This window comes from Phocoena phocoena, chromosome 21 (assembly GCF_963924675.1).
Source record: "Phocoena phocoena chromosome 21, mPhoPho1.1, whole genome shotgun sequence".
Taxonomy (NCBI): domain Eukaryota; kingdom Metazoa; phylum Chordata; class Mammalia; order Artiodactyla; family Phocoenidae; genus Phocoena; species Phocoena phocoena.
Window position 1 is genome coordinate 26,848,452 of NC_089239.1, and position 14,373 is coordinate 26,862,824.

General features: G+C 40.9%; 1 protein-coding gene across 1 annotated transcript in view; it reads right to left on the bottom strand.

The window, feature by feature from the left end:
* CSMD1 (CUB and Sushi multiple domains 1) overlaps window positions 1-14,373 on the bottom strand; it is a 1,433,388-nt gene that overhangs the window by 133,358 nt on the left and 1,285,657 nt on the right. The gene's annotated exons all lie outside the window — the stretch shown is intronic.

Here is a 14,373-nt window from a genome sequence, read left to right on the forward strand (position 1 = left end):
GAGGGATATGATGGCGTGCAGCTTCTTAGAGTGAACCTTTTAGACATGAGTTTTAAACAAGGTCTTTACTAAGTTGCCCATTACCATCCTAAGTTAAAACAGTAATGATTATTAGTAGTAGAATTATAACAATTTGCATTTAATGAACACTTACTGTATGCTTTAGAAGTTACATAGCCCATACCAAAAATAAATTTGACAATGCTTACCTTGGAAAAAAAATGTATGTGGGGAATTTAATGAAAAAAAGAAATATAGATGATAATAAAAAATGCCTTTGTAAAGAACATCAGGTGAACACGGACCTAAACGGTTTTCTTCTAATTTAAAAGAAAAACTATCCTAGCACTCCTTTCTAAGTGTTTCTAATTAGGAAACAGGTTGTTATTTTGTTGAGTTCAGTTAATGTTCGGTGCAAATAAAATAAAGAAATCCATTTCGTTTTCTTAACTTTCTCCTTAAAAGGAAGTGTAGAATCATTACGCTAGCCATTATGATCTATCAGTACAATCTCTTTATAATACATTGTTTATTGTGGTTTATCACTATATCACTAAGTCTTTTGTGTTCCCTAAAATAAACTCTAGGTAGGTTGATGGATAATAAATGTTTGCAGACTGTGTAATTCAGAAATGTACACATAAATCAGTGAGAGTTAACAAATGCATAATTAGGTGTAATCTCCTGATATTGAAAGCAGCTCTTCTGCCCCTTTCCTGTTTGCTCATTTCTGTTCCCCTCTAACCTGATTATAGGAATGAGATCACTAGGCAACTGAACATAACTCCTGACTTACGCTCTCATGCATGCACACCATGCCTTGCCTAACCTGTTGATTCTTTTCCTAGATTAAAACAGGTAGGAATGAGGAATTAAGCAGTTAAAGAATGACTAACTCTCCACCCTCCAAGAGCCCCCTTAGCAATCCTGCAGGCAGGTCATGCAGACGAGAAAACATCTGAAGAGAGAGTCAGCCGGTCTGCACGTAATGGACAGTGATGCAGAACCCAACCTCCTGCCTGATGACTCACTGAGATTCTCCCCCCGCCCTTTTCCCTTTAAAAACTGTTATGACGGAGCAGAATCTTGGGAGCTGGTCTTGGGACATGAGTCCACCTTCTCCCCAGATTGCCGGCTTCTCTGATTAAAGCACCTTTCCTTTCTACTGACACTTGCCTCTTGATTATTGGCCTTTGAGTGGCGAGCAGCCAAACCTGAGTTTGGTAACAATATCGAATCTTAAAGCTAAATCAGCCGCCTTGTCAACACCTTCTTACCTGCTCTGGTAGGAGGGTCATGCATACTTCAGAGAAGTGCAATCTCACCAGGTCATCATCTAGTGTTTATTTATTTATTTTTAATTTAATTTTTTTTTTTATACAGCCGGTGCTCATTAGACATCAATCTCATACACATCAGTGTGTACATGTCAATCCCAATCGCCCAATTCATCACACCACCCCCACCACCCCCGCTTTCCCCCCTTGGTGTCCATACGTTTGTTCTCTACATCTGTGTTTCAATTTCTGCCCTGCAAACCAGTTCATCTGTACCATTTTTCTAGGTTCCGTATATACGCGTTAATATATGGTATTTGTTTTTCTCTTTCTGACTTACTTCACTCTGTATGACAGTCTCTAGATCCATCCACGTCTCAACAAATGACCCAATTTCATTCCTTTTTATGGCTGCGTAATATTCCATTGTATATACATACCACATCTTCTTTATCCATTCGTCTGTCGACGGGCATTTAGGTGGCTTCCATGACCTGGCTATTGTAAATAGTGCTGCAATGAACATTGGGGTACATGTGTCTTTTTGAATTACGGTTTTCTCTGGGTATATGCCCAGTAGTGGGATTGCTGGATCATATGGTAATTCTATTTTTAGTTTTTTAAGGATCATCTAGTGTTTAGACTCTGCTCTTATACATAAAGGGGCTGGGAGCTCACTACTGACACAGTAATAAAGCCACTCTATGAAGAACCAACACAGGAGGAACTGCAGTTCAGCTTCTCCCTGCGATGCATTCCTGCTGCAACAGACCCGTGCACGATCCCAGCACCACTGTTCTCACAGTCAACTGAAAACGGAATGATAATGTAAAGGATGCAAGTGACTGCCGTGGAGGTCCTTCATGTGGCGAATAAAGTAAAATAAACATTTTCATTGTATATATAATTAGTTTAACCAGGTGATCACCGTTGGTGATTTTAAATAAATCCTGAAAAATTATATGGTCTTTGATTTGTGCCAGGCATTTCCCAGAGTTTTAGACTTAATGTTTCTGTACTTAGAACCTGGAATAAAGAGGGGGTGAAAGAGGATGCTGGTAATAAGATGAAAGGGACAACATCAGCCTGTGTGATAGCTGATGGACATGTGAACGTGTATGCAATGGAGCACTATTTAAGCAGATTGTTAAGACTGGAACACACAGAGTACGTGGCTTGGAAACTCTCAGGTTAGACTTCACGGGCAGGTAAGGGTTAGACTATGAGCTGGCCTCTTTTCATGGTACAAGGATTGCATAGTTCCATAAAGATACTCCGGGGGCCACATGGAAAGATACCAACCAGGTCGTATTACAAGCGCACTTGCAATGTGAGAGATGAGCGTAGTTGCTGTTTGGCGTTTGGGGTTTCTCTTAATTAACATTTCCCATAGAGGATTACTATTAATAGCTTTTTCTTAATGAATAAACTACAGAAATGGTATTTTTCTCTTTAAAATAACAATATGCAATGCCAGTGAGTCAACTGGGTAAATCATTTATGGCAGTATGATTTGCCATAAAATTTTGGGAAAGCAATTTGAACAGAGCCATAAAGAATCAGTTTTTTAAACATTTAACCTAGTAATACCATTTACAGAAATCTCTACTATGAAAATAATTTCAAAGAAAAAGCCAAATCTTTAAATATGTTCATCGCATCATTACTTATACTATAGTAATCTAAATGTCTAAACAAATAAATTATGATATTTTGACTCACAAATACTGAAGAGGTAAGATGCTGTAATATCATATCTTCCAATAGCCACAGAAATATACATACATACATATAGATATATGCAGTCGTATATGTATATATATATTTATTCATTTATATTTCAATAAAGATACTCCACAGCTCACAGCAAGATACTACCGTTAAACCCTGACTATAGTTAGCAGGTTAAAAAATCCTTAATTTCAGTATCTTATATTTGCAATTGTATACGTCTCTGGACAAGAGTCAGATAAGCAGTTGAAGAGTGATTGGGAGCAAGAAAGCAGAAAGCAGAAGATGCAGAGGTGGCCAAGGTCTGGGAGCATCTTGACATAGTTCCTGGTACTGACTCCTCCAAGGTCCAGAACCAAGCAGAACCTGGAGGTAGAAGAGCCCTCTGGGTGGGAGTGGGGAGCCTCTCTCTAAGGGAGGCCCTGGACCCTCCATACTAACCCATAGCCACACACGCATGCACACCCACGCACGCACACACGCACATGCACCCCCACACACACACACACCTCTCTCCTCCTTCCCCATAATGTGCCTCTCTCCCTGGCCCACTTGGCCAGCAAGGCTGCCTGCCTCTTCCAAGGACCACCCCACTCGGAAGGCCATGAAGCAGCCTTTTCCTGAAAGCCAGGCCTGGCAAATATCCACAGTGCATGGTTTCCCTCCTCGCAATATTGCTGTTTGAGTTAGAGTCACCTTATAGACCTGTGCTCAGAAAAAGAACAGAGACTCCCATGCTGCATTTCAACTATTAGCCAGTTTCCTCCTTTATTATACTCTTTTCAACTGAAATCAGCCGCTTGTTCTCATTCTTGTTTTGCTTGAAATACAATAAGTTCTGTTGGAGAAATGAGGCCTCTAATACATCAAACACAGTGCTAATGATAAAACTTAAAAAGTAAATATCAAAAACGGATTGCCCGTTTCCATGGGACAAAAATCAAATTAAACCATGTTCAACATCACCCTGCCCTCCCTGAAAGATTCTGTTCATGCTCTAGCGGTGCCCTTAGGGTATCAATACAAGAACCAATTATCACAGTACATTATAAAGGAGGTAACGGTAACAGAGATTCCTGATGAACAGTCACGTGAAACAGCATTTAGGACAGACTCACACACACATGCTCCACACGTTCATCACACACACTAATAATATGTCACACAATGCATTTCCCTATGTGTGTTATGTGGTTTGTGGCATAATTTAAGACCGGCATTCAAGGTCTCTTTAGGGATTTATAAAGCCAGCCTATTTCTACCCGTCATCTAAACTCTGTGAAAGGGATTGAGATAGAAATTTCAGGGTTGCCTTTCTAAGTCCAACAGCTCTATGTTACCCTTGATTAAAAGAAAAAATGTTTTTTCTTTCTTTTTTTAATGGCACTAACGCAGTTGTCCTGTATAGGAATTAAAGGGTAAAAGAGAGAGAGAGAATGCCAGCCCAGGTAGGCAGGACTATAGTTTTTATTACCTATTCATTTATTGAGTAAGATAAAAATCATGTATTGAGTGTCTACTATGTTATAAATACTAGTTACAAATGGAAACTAGACAGAAATGGGTCCTGCTCTCATGAAATTTACATTCTATTTAGGGAAACAGACACAAATAAATCAATACGTTGGTAATTATGTAAAACAATTGTACAATTGTAAGTTGTGTAAACTATTATTAAAAAAATAAACAAGGACTAAAATAAAGGGGAAAAAAGCCCAGGATGAAAGTAAGTGAGGGTGATCAAAAACTGCTTCCTTGAACAATTAACGCTGAAATTGAGATCTGAGTGGGGAGAAGATGCAAGTCAGGCAATGCCCAAGAAAGGGAGACTCTTCAGCAGAGGGAACAGGAAGGGCCCAAGGACAGAAGGAAGTCAGTTCTCTGAGATAAGGTGGGGAGCTCCAGGAGAGGAGCTCCAGAGGCCATCCTCCCAGAGCCCCTGCCCCTGTTCATGGTCTACAGCTTTTACAAGGGGAGAACCTAGTAGTGAAATGTGCCAAGCCACAGGAGAGGCATTAGGACATGTTTGCAAATGGACAGCGACATGTTTTTAAAAGCCAGGACCCATTCTTTATCACATAAATCATATCTGCCAGGCACAAGACATAATACAAAACCCACAGCTCATTTCAGAGTTTTCTTAAGCATTTACAATCCCAATTAAACTTGTTTTCAATTGTGAATTATATACTAAGTATAAATATCAGTGACACTATTTTTAGGTCTTTGTTCTAAATCTCTTATTTAATGGAGTCCTTCACTATTTAAATATCAATATCAATATTCCCAAATTTTCAACTGAGTCATAAGTCACATTCTCTTTTTATAAAAAATGTCTTCCCGGGCTTCCCTGGTGGCGCAGTGGTTGAGAGTCTGCCTGCTGATGCAGAGGACACGGGTTCGTGCCCCAGACCGGGAAGATCCCACATGCCGCGGAGCGGCTGGGCCCGTGAGCCATGGCCGCTGAGCCTGCGCGTCCGGAGCCTGTGCTCCGCAACGGGAGAGGCCACGACAGTGAGAGGCCCGCGTACCGCAAAAATAAATAAATAAATAAATTTATAAAAAAAAAAAAAAAAAAAAAAAAATGTCTTCCCAAAGTTTGACTCATGGTCACTTGCACAGCAATACATGCATTGATCTACAGGACTATTAGGTGTCTGAATTAAAGTAACTAAAAAGAAGTAACAGACATAATTCTTCAGTATGCAAAAAACAGATGAATTTTGGAAGGATTCCCATCGTGTGCTGCTTAGTACAGGTGCAGTAGATTTTTTATTACCTGCACTGTCGATGTCCACGTTCCTCTGAATATCTGTGATGTGTCCATATACCTGGTTTCAGAGGTGGGAGTTTAATTAACGTGACCTCTGGGCTTGAGAGTGAAGAATCGCTCAACCAAGTGTCAGACCCTCATCTAAGCACAGTTTTGTTGTTCTGTACTCATCACTCATGGTCATTAATTCCCATACACTCGCTTTAATAATATAACACATTTTAATTTGAGAAAAAAAAAACAACAACTAAGAGAGAAAAAGAAAAGACCACTTCACTGGAATTTGATAAGGAAGCCACTTCTAGCATAAAGAGAAGTAAAAATCACCATTTTCAAACAAATTCTGTTTCAACTGAAGGACATCGAGTCCTTCATATATTTCATATATTTCCATGTTTGACAACTCCTAAAGACTTTCTGAGGTGTTATCCAGTTGTTCTACAAGATCTGTTGTCAGATCTATCACTGAAAAGTTGAATTAGAAAGAGAATCATCAACCAACAGAGAAATAGGTTTTGAAGCATGTACAAGAGCCTGGAGGTCGTTTTGTAAAATAGTAGAGGCCCTGGGATGTGCTGGAAGGGAGCCCAGGGACTTGAGCTGGACCTGGGTCTCTCATCTAATGGATCTGGGATGCTGACCAAACCACTTCCACTCCAGAGGCTCATTTCTTCATTTATGAAAGGAGAATGAAGATACCTATCTTATTCACAAGAATTAACAGAGATAATAAACGCAATGAACATGGTTTGTATATCAGTTCAGCAAGGTTAAGTCTTGACTGTAAGAAATGTCTGGTTTCTATGATGAAATTCCCTCACTCCAGGCAGAGCTCTTGAGCCACTTATCAAATGGGGGCAGACCAGCGGGGAGAAGCAACTTCTAATACAGGGATTGTGTGAAATACTTTAAGAAAACAGCCTCCTTACAGGGAGGAGAGACTGCAGTCTGCATCAACATCTACGCTGAATATGACCTCCAAGCCCTTTTCAAGTCCTCGGCTTCCTCTCAATGAAAAGATTAATCTGGTCATAGAAGTGGCTACAGCTTGTGTTGTAGTCAACGGAATCTCTCAAAGGCACACATACACAAGCTCACCAGTTTCCCAAAGTGGCTGTTATCATGGCTAGGATAACACATCACCTCCCTTTGTAACGATTGTCCACCTAAATGTTCTGTGTTCCTTATGTGAACACCTTGATCCCAGAACCTACTGATGACATCCACCTACATTAAGGCTGCAGCCAATCCCATGCCTTTCCCACTGCCCGAAGGCTCCCCTGCAGGACGGTTCACCAAACTGCTTGTTCACAGTTGCAACTACAACTGGGTCTTGTGCTTTGACCAACCAAGGATTAAGTGCCCACGAATCCTTTAACACAATAGCCTTTACCTGGTGGAGAAACTTTTATTTCGACGCAAAGGAATTGTTGGACTCACTAAGACTACAGACTCACACATCAGACTCAGAATCCCTTCACTGCATCAGGAGCTTGGGCAGGACTGATGAAGAAGCACACGGCACATCTCAACTGGGATGTGGACACCTGAAGGCGCCGTCACCTAGGAGACACAACCACTGACATACCCGTCCAGGTGTGCCTTTGGTTCAGAGGAATAGCTCTCTTAAGGCAGAAAGTGGTTGAGATTGTTACTTTTACTTTCAGCAAACCCATAAAAGGAAAAGCAAATCCACATGACCTGCAGGGAGGAAATTGGACAACTTTTAAGATTTGGACCCTAGTCTCCAAGAGTCTAGTCCATGAACCACATTGTAGGCACTTTTCCATCCTGAAAAAGGACACCCTGGAGGGGATGAGAATTGATACAACTATGTATTACCCACTGTTTTAAGCATTTTTATGTGAAACAGGCTTCTTTATAAAGAGCCTCATGTTGAGAGCCTGATTCACTCATGCAGATGGTGGAAAAGGACAGAGGAAGCTCCCCGCCTTTATTCCTCAATGACTCAGAATATCACGTTAGAAGGAAAAAGAGCGACAGTCTTAGAGGCATGTCAATTTCATGTATAAATTATGGTCGTATCTGTAAGGAACAGTGAGTGTGCTTACACAATCAGTTAGAATGAATTCTTCAGTTGCTCATTGCACATAAAGGCAGTTTAATTGCTTTTCCTCCTAAAGGGGAAAAAATTGGTATCCACAAACTATAGCCTATTTTCTCATAGATTCAATTCACTAAAAATGCAATGGTTTTGTGATTGTATGCATGAATAAGCAGATTTAACATATCCTACTATGTTGGCTTTTTTTTTTTTAAGGTGCATAGCACATATAGCAAAAGGAAAAAGATGTTTTTACCACCTATGGTTGAAGCACTTAAAATTATCTTTAAGTTTTTGGCATTCAACAATTATGCTTTATAGTGTAAAAAAGATAAAGTAAGAGAGAGAAAGAAAGATGAGGGAGGAGGAGAGGAGGAAGGAAGGAAGGAAGGAAGGAGGGAAAGAAGAGAGGAAATAGGGAAAGAGGGAAAGAAGGAAGATAAATATTCAGCTTCGCCAAATGTCAAGTCACAAAAAACAAAAGGAAAAGAAAATCACTAAAAATCTTAATATGGCAACATTTCACAAATATTATGGAAAAAAAAATCTCAGTACCAGTAAGCCCATACCTTATACTACAAGAATAAGATAAGATAACACACAGAATTTTCTCTTTCTTAGGAGAATCCTTTGTTTGGATCTGGGAAAATAATGATTATTCACATATATCAATCTCAAATGATATTTGCATCAAGTGTTTAAATTATAGGTGCTTGACGTGACAGCCTATGGAATCACGTAGTCATCTTTCTGATATCTATTACATTTTCTGACTGATATCTAATTAGTTGATAAATATCTTCGCCCTATCTCACATCTTCCAGTTTTTGACTTAGAATTAGGGTACACGAACTCAATTTTATTTCACACAGTTCACCTTTCATTTCTCAAGTTCTGTGTAAGTCATTTAACTTCAAGACAGCTATAGCTACTCGTAGCATTTTTGACCTTTATATGGTCATAAATAAACGAGAAGGCTTAGGAATAAGGGGTACAACACAGACATCATTGAGAATGACAAGAATTATCTGCATGATTTATGCATCGTCTTATGTGTTATTAATCATAAACTTAACTTATAAATCTCAGGTGGAACCTAGGAATTTTGATGTGACACACACACATCAGAGTTGTGTCACTCTGCCAACTTATAAATTTTATAAAATGACAAACTATCTAATTAAGTTTCATCTCTGTCAGGTAAGATACTCTGCAAGAAATCAGAATGCCTCATATTCGTGTTCTCCTTCTTTTTTACTTAATTTATTTTTATATCTCTCAACTATAGCAAATTAACTGCCTACATAAAAATATATTACTTAAGGATTTTTCTTTTAAAAATGTGGATACTTAAATGTAGAGTCAGGTGTCAAGTAAATAAAACATTTGCTCAACCAACCAGATGTCTGGCCTAGATGCGGACTCAACAAACTTGAATGCCTACAGGCCAGGCAGACAGTGTGGGATCACAGCTTGCAGGCAACTACAGGAGATTTCTGAAGTCAATGCCTCTACACCCTGGAAGGGCCATCACTCTGACATTTCAGGGGACGGCTCCCACCTGTCAATGTGGCCAAAAGTCATCCCTGACATTGCAACAGGAAAAGGGAAAGTGGATCTATGGGTCTTTCACCAATTATGTGAAATCTAATTCTAAATATTGACAATTTAAAAAATATTAATATTTTGCTAACCAATTGCAGCAGCTTTATGATCTCTAGTCTAAATGATTCCTACACAGACTTTCTGTGGTATTGCTGTGCCCTTCCTTCCTTCCTTTTTTTTTTTTTAACATTCTTTTTGGAGTGAACTAATTGGTAGCTTTTGGAGCTATGTAGACAGGGCCTTAGTAACCCTACCTGGAAAATATCGAGAAAGAAAACAAAAAACACTTTTTTGAACTGTGGCAGTTTAAAGCTACGTGAGATAAAATCTAGTTTCAAAACTACATGGCAAACAGTACTAGCATGGGAATCTGTATTTGACTTTTGCAATGTCAATAAAGAAAGAAAAGTTAAATTTTTCAATATATTATTAAGAATATTCAAATTGGGGGAGACTTCTCAAAAGTTCTTGGGGTCAACTGAGATCTACCACTTAATTGGCAGCTTACATGTAGGAGAAATAATTATGCTATACTTTTCTTATTGACTCAAATACTAAGGTCGTGTCAAACAGTGAAGACTACCATGTAATAATCAAGTTTAAAATGATCACGAATGAAATGCTCATAATTTAACAGACACTTCAATAGGAATAGGGAAGGGGGAGAGACCAGATGTACAGAAATATGAAAGAGCAGCATGGAGTTCACAATAATACCATTCAAATTCTAAGTTGATCTAAGAGCCAGATGAAGGTGACACAATGAAAGAAAGCTGTGTTGAAGCTGAGACCTGCATCTCTCCTGGACCCTTCTCGTTGGGTTTGCTGCTTTCTCTCCTCTCCTCCCTCCCCCTCCAACAATGCATTCTCTGCATTGCAGGGACTTATCTTTTGCTAACGTACTTCAATGACTTTACACTGCACCTGGAAACAACTCTGAATGTGTTACCACCCAACTCCCAAACAGTCTCCATCCTGCAAACCTCTCAGACCCTGTTCCTCTCAGCACTCCAGCTCTGTCCTCTCTGTTCTTTGAACATGGGAGCTCCTCTCTCCACCAGGACACACGTCCCTGCTCTTCACAGCCCCCGGCTCCTTCCCGTTCTTGTTCTTCAAGTCTCAGCCTCAGGGAGAGGCTCCGCCACCCACCACATCACCCTCATTATTTCCTCTGCAGTAGGTACCAAGCACACTGCCTCAGCCTGGGCACGTGGTCCCCATCCATGCCTGAAACTTTAAATTGTCTCTTAAACATGTTTTTTTACCTCCAGTCTCCCTCTTTTTGCCAAACCCATTTCTTGCCTGCTTAATAGTCCACAATGTATGTGGAGACTAAACTTTTAAAAAATGAACATATGACTAATGCAATTTTCACTGCAATATACTGAGTGTTTGTGTCCCCAGATTTGTATGTTGAATCCTAGCTCCCAATGTGATGGTTTTGGAAGTGGCTCCTTTGGGAGGTGATAGGTCATGAGGGTGGAGCCCCATAAATGGGGTTAGTGCCCTTATAACGCAGGCCCCACAGAGCTCCCTCACCCTTTCTGCCAAGTGATGACAGAGTGAGAAGATGCTGTCTAGGAACCAGGAAGTGTGTCTTTGCCAGCATCTTGATCTTGGATTCACAGCCTCCAGAACTGTGAGCAACACATATCTGCTGTTTAAAAGCCACTCAGGCTATGGTATTCTGTTAAAGCAGCCTGAATGGACTAAGACAGCCATTTTTAAACCTTCAACAGTTTATTACCCACCAGCTTTCCTGAGAGTTTTAATATGAACTCCTTTAGCATTCTGGTGAAGTCCACTAACCTCAAACTAATATTTTAAATGCATGAACAAATACATAAGATTACAAAGGAAAAATTTACTTATGAAAGTGTGATGAAAGCCAGACTTGTGGTATAACTAGATGTGTTTTTATTTCACTAAATGGCAGGTGGCAAGTCTAATAACTAATGTCACTTCACAATATTGTATAGTAATATTTTGAGATATCTGCACTGATTGTAATAAAACATGGAATTATCTGTGATTTGGTGACAAAGCACAGGTTACGCTAATACTACATTCACATCATTAGAGGTTAAGAGGAGAATATTAAAATTGTATTTTTACATTTATATAGAGATATTATGTATATTAATATTATATATAAATTATAATATCTATATCTCATGGGGTAGATATTTACCATTCAAGTCATGGATCCCTTGAATTCTAGAACCATGGGCTTAGAGAATAAAATTCAACTTCTCAACGTGGGATGCAAATTATTTCACAATTGAATGTCCTCATCACATGGGCTCATTTACAAACACGTCCTTCGCCTCTGACCTGGCCAGGCTTCATCCAGATTCTGTTGCTGATCTCCCTTTTCTTAGAGTGTTTATTTTAGAAAACTTGTCACTGCATATTTTCCCTCTGTCCCTTGGAGATGTATGTAAATCTTCGTAAAAGCCTCTTGTCAGTTTTACAGTCCAGGTGTGTTTTTCTCAAGGACCTGGGGACCGTCCCTCTGAAATGTGACATCAGGGGTGATAAGTGCCCCCACTCTGCAGTTGCCCTGGAGGACAGGAGCTGAGCTTCAGTGGCTCCAAGCCCTGTAACTACATCTTGCCTGGGAGCTGACTGAAGGGTTACGGGATTCAGGCAAACCAAGAGGGCCAAGTCCCCACAGCCCAGCTCTTAAAAAGTCTCCAGCCCTTAGCCTGTATTCATTTTAAAACCTACATTTGGAATAAACACCTTAAGGAACATTTATATATATAAACAACACCCTTCGGAAGGACAGACTGTAATCCTGCATAAAGTCAGACTCAGGTGCAAAGAAATCCAGTCTTCAATCTCACCATCTCTGCAAACTCCTTGTGCCTCTTCTCAGGAATTCAGGCCCAAACCACCTTTTCCCCTTAAGGTTCTGAAGGTGCAGCCGTGTGCCAGGATCTACTCTGGCCAGGCCTGAGTGGTCAAGAGACAGGCACTACAAATTGGTGATATTTGTGATTTCAGACATATGACAGGGACAGTAGAATAATTTGAGATTTGAGTGTTGTTTCTTATTTTATTTCTTTTGATGGTCACCTAATCATGTGACAGGTGAATCTGTAAACTTACAAATTGGATTTTAAATCACCACTGGCAACTCTGATGGATGGAAACCAAGAGGGAGAAGCCCAGAGAAGAACACTGCTATGATCCTCACAAAAGCTTCTTTTTTAATTTTAAGAGAGATGAATCTATATCTAGACAGATGAAGGGGAGCAGAATTTGCCACCCCAAAATATGTCTTTGGCAAGAGGATTATCTCGAGCTGCTTATTATTTTTTTTTTAAGTTATTATTTTTTTAAAGTTATTTTTTGGCTGCGTTGGGTCTTGGTTGCTGCACGGGCCTTCTCTAGCTGCATTGAGCGGAGGCTACTCTTCGTTGCGGTGCACGTGCTTCTCATTGCGGTGGCTTCTCTTGTTGCGGGGCACGGGCTCTAGGCGCACGGGCTTCAGTAGTTGTGGCATGCGGGCTCAGTAGTTGTGGCTCGCAGGCTCTAGAGTACAGAGTCAGTAGTTGTGGCACACGGGCTTAGTTGCTCCGCGGCATGTGGGATCTTCCTGAACCAGGGATGGAACCCGTGTCCCTGCATTGGCAGGCAGATTCTTAACCACTGTGCCACCAGGGAAGTCTCTGGTTATTTTTAAGAAACTGCAGAAATGGGGGAATCTCTGAAAACAGAGTAGAGGTAACCTGTTTATAAGAGACATTTATGAATACATTTATGAGGGAACACTCCCTTTGTAAGGGTGTCCTTTCTCTGTTCCAGGAAGAGAAAGATGGCTAAACCTCTAGCAACTTATCAATGGAGAAGAAAAAAGGCCTCAGTCTGCACAGCAACTGTAAGCCTGTCTCCTCTGCTTTGCTGCTCACCTCCCCTGACTCCCCCCAGCTTCTGGCTCTTCAGCTGGGGTGGTGTTTAAGTTGGTGCCTTGGGCCATGCTGGGGAGTTAATCAGCTTCCCTGGGAATCTCCCCTGTATGCACCAGGCATACATGTCATTAACTTCTGATTTTCCACTGTTAATCTGCCTTTTTTTACAGGGGGTCTCAACCAAGAACCTAGAAAAGCAGGGTCCCCTACACAAACATTTGTAGGAAAGGTGAAAATCTCAGTTCAGCATATGAATTTTCCCCAGTCCTTAAGAATGCATGGCTTTGCATCTTCTCTGCCACCACGAGTCAGAGTGCACTTTTCGCTCTGGGCTCTCCGTGTTCTCTCTGGGTTCTTTCGCATATGAATTTTCCCCAGTCCTTAAGAATGCATGGCTTTGCATCTTCTCTGCCACCACGAGTCAGAGTGCACTTTTCGCTCTGGGCTCTCCGTGTTCTCTGGGTTCTTTCGCAGATTTCATATGTTCCTTCTTGACTCTGGATAGAAAGTCAAGTGGAGTCACGTGCACAGGGACAGTTTAGTCATCAGTAAACCTGTGTTAGCGTCAAGGCCCGGGTCGGAGCTCATGGATGGGATTCCTTTAACTAGTAAGGCTTCAGAATCCGAGCCCTCAGACCCTGCTCGGTTCTCTTCCCAATGGCAATGTGAAAGTTCACCTGAGCTCAGGAATCCTAGAGAAAAGTTGAGGTGAGGAAACCCACCCCCTTCCCTAAGTCCTCTGTGTTTCAGGAAATGACTTAGTGCAAAGGACCACCTCCCCCCGGACTGAGACAAGAGTCAAGGTGCCCTTTGGTTACCTGTGACCGGACCTGACAAAATCCTCCAAATTCCCATGCTTTCCCTTTCAAAGGTTAGCTGAACTGTTTGGTCCTCAGCAGTCAACTGGAACTAAACTCTTATAAACCAAACTTCAGTAATGCTTTTCTTCCCCCTAAACGTTGGCCCACCCTCAGGCTGGGCCACAGACAGGTTGGCCTCAGGGAA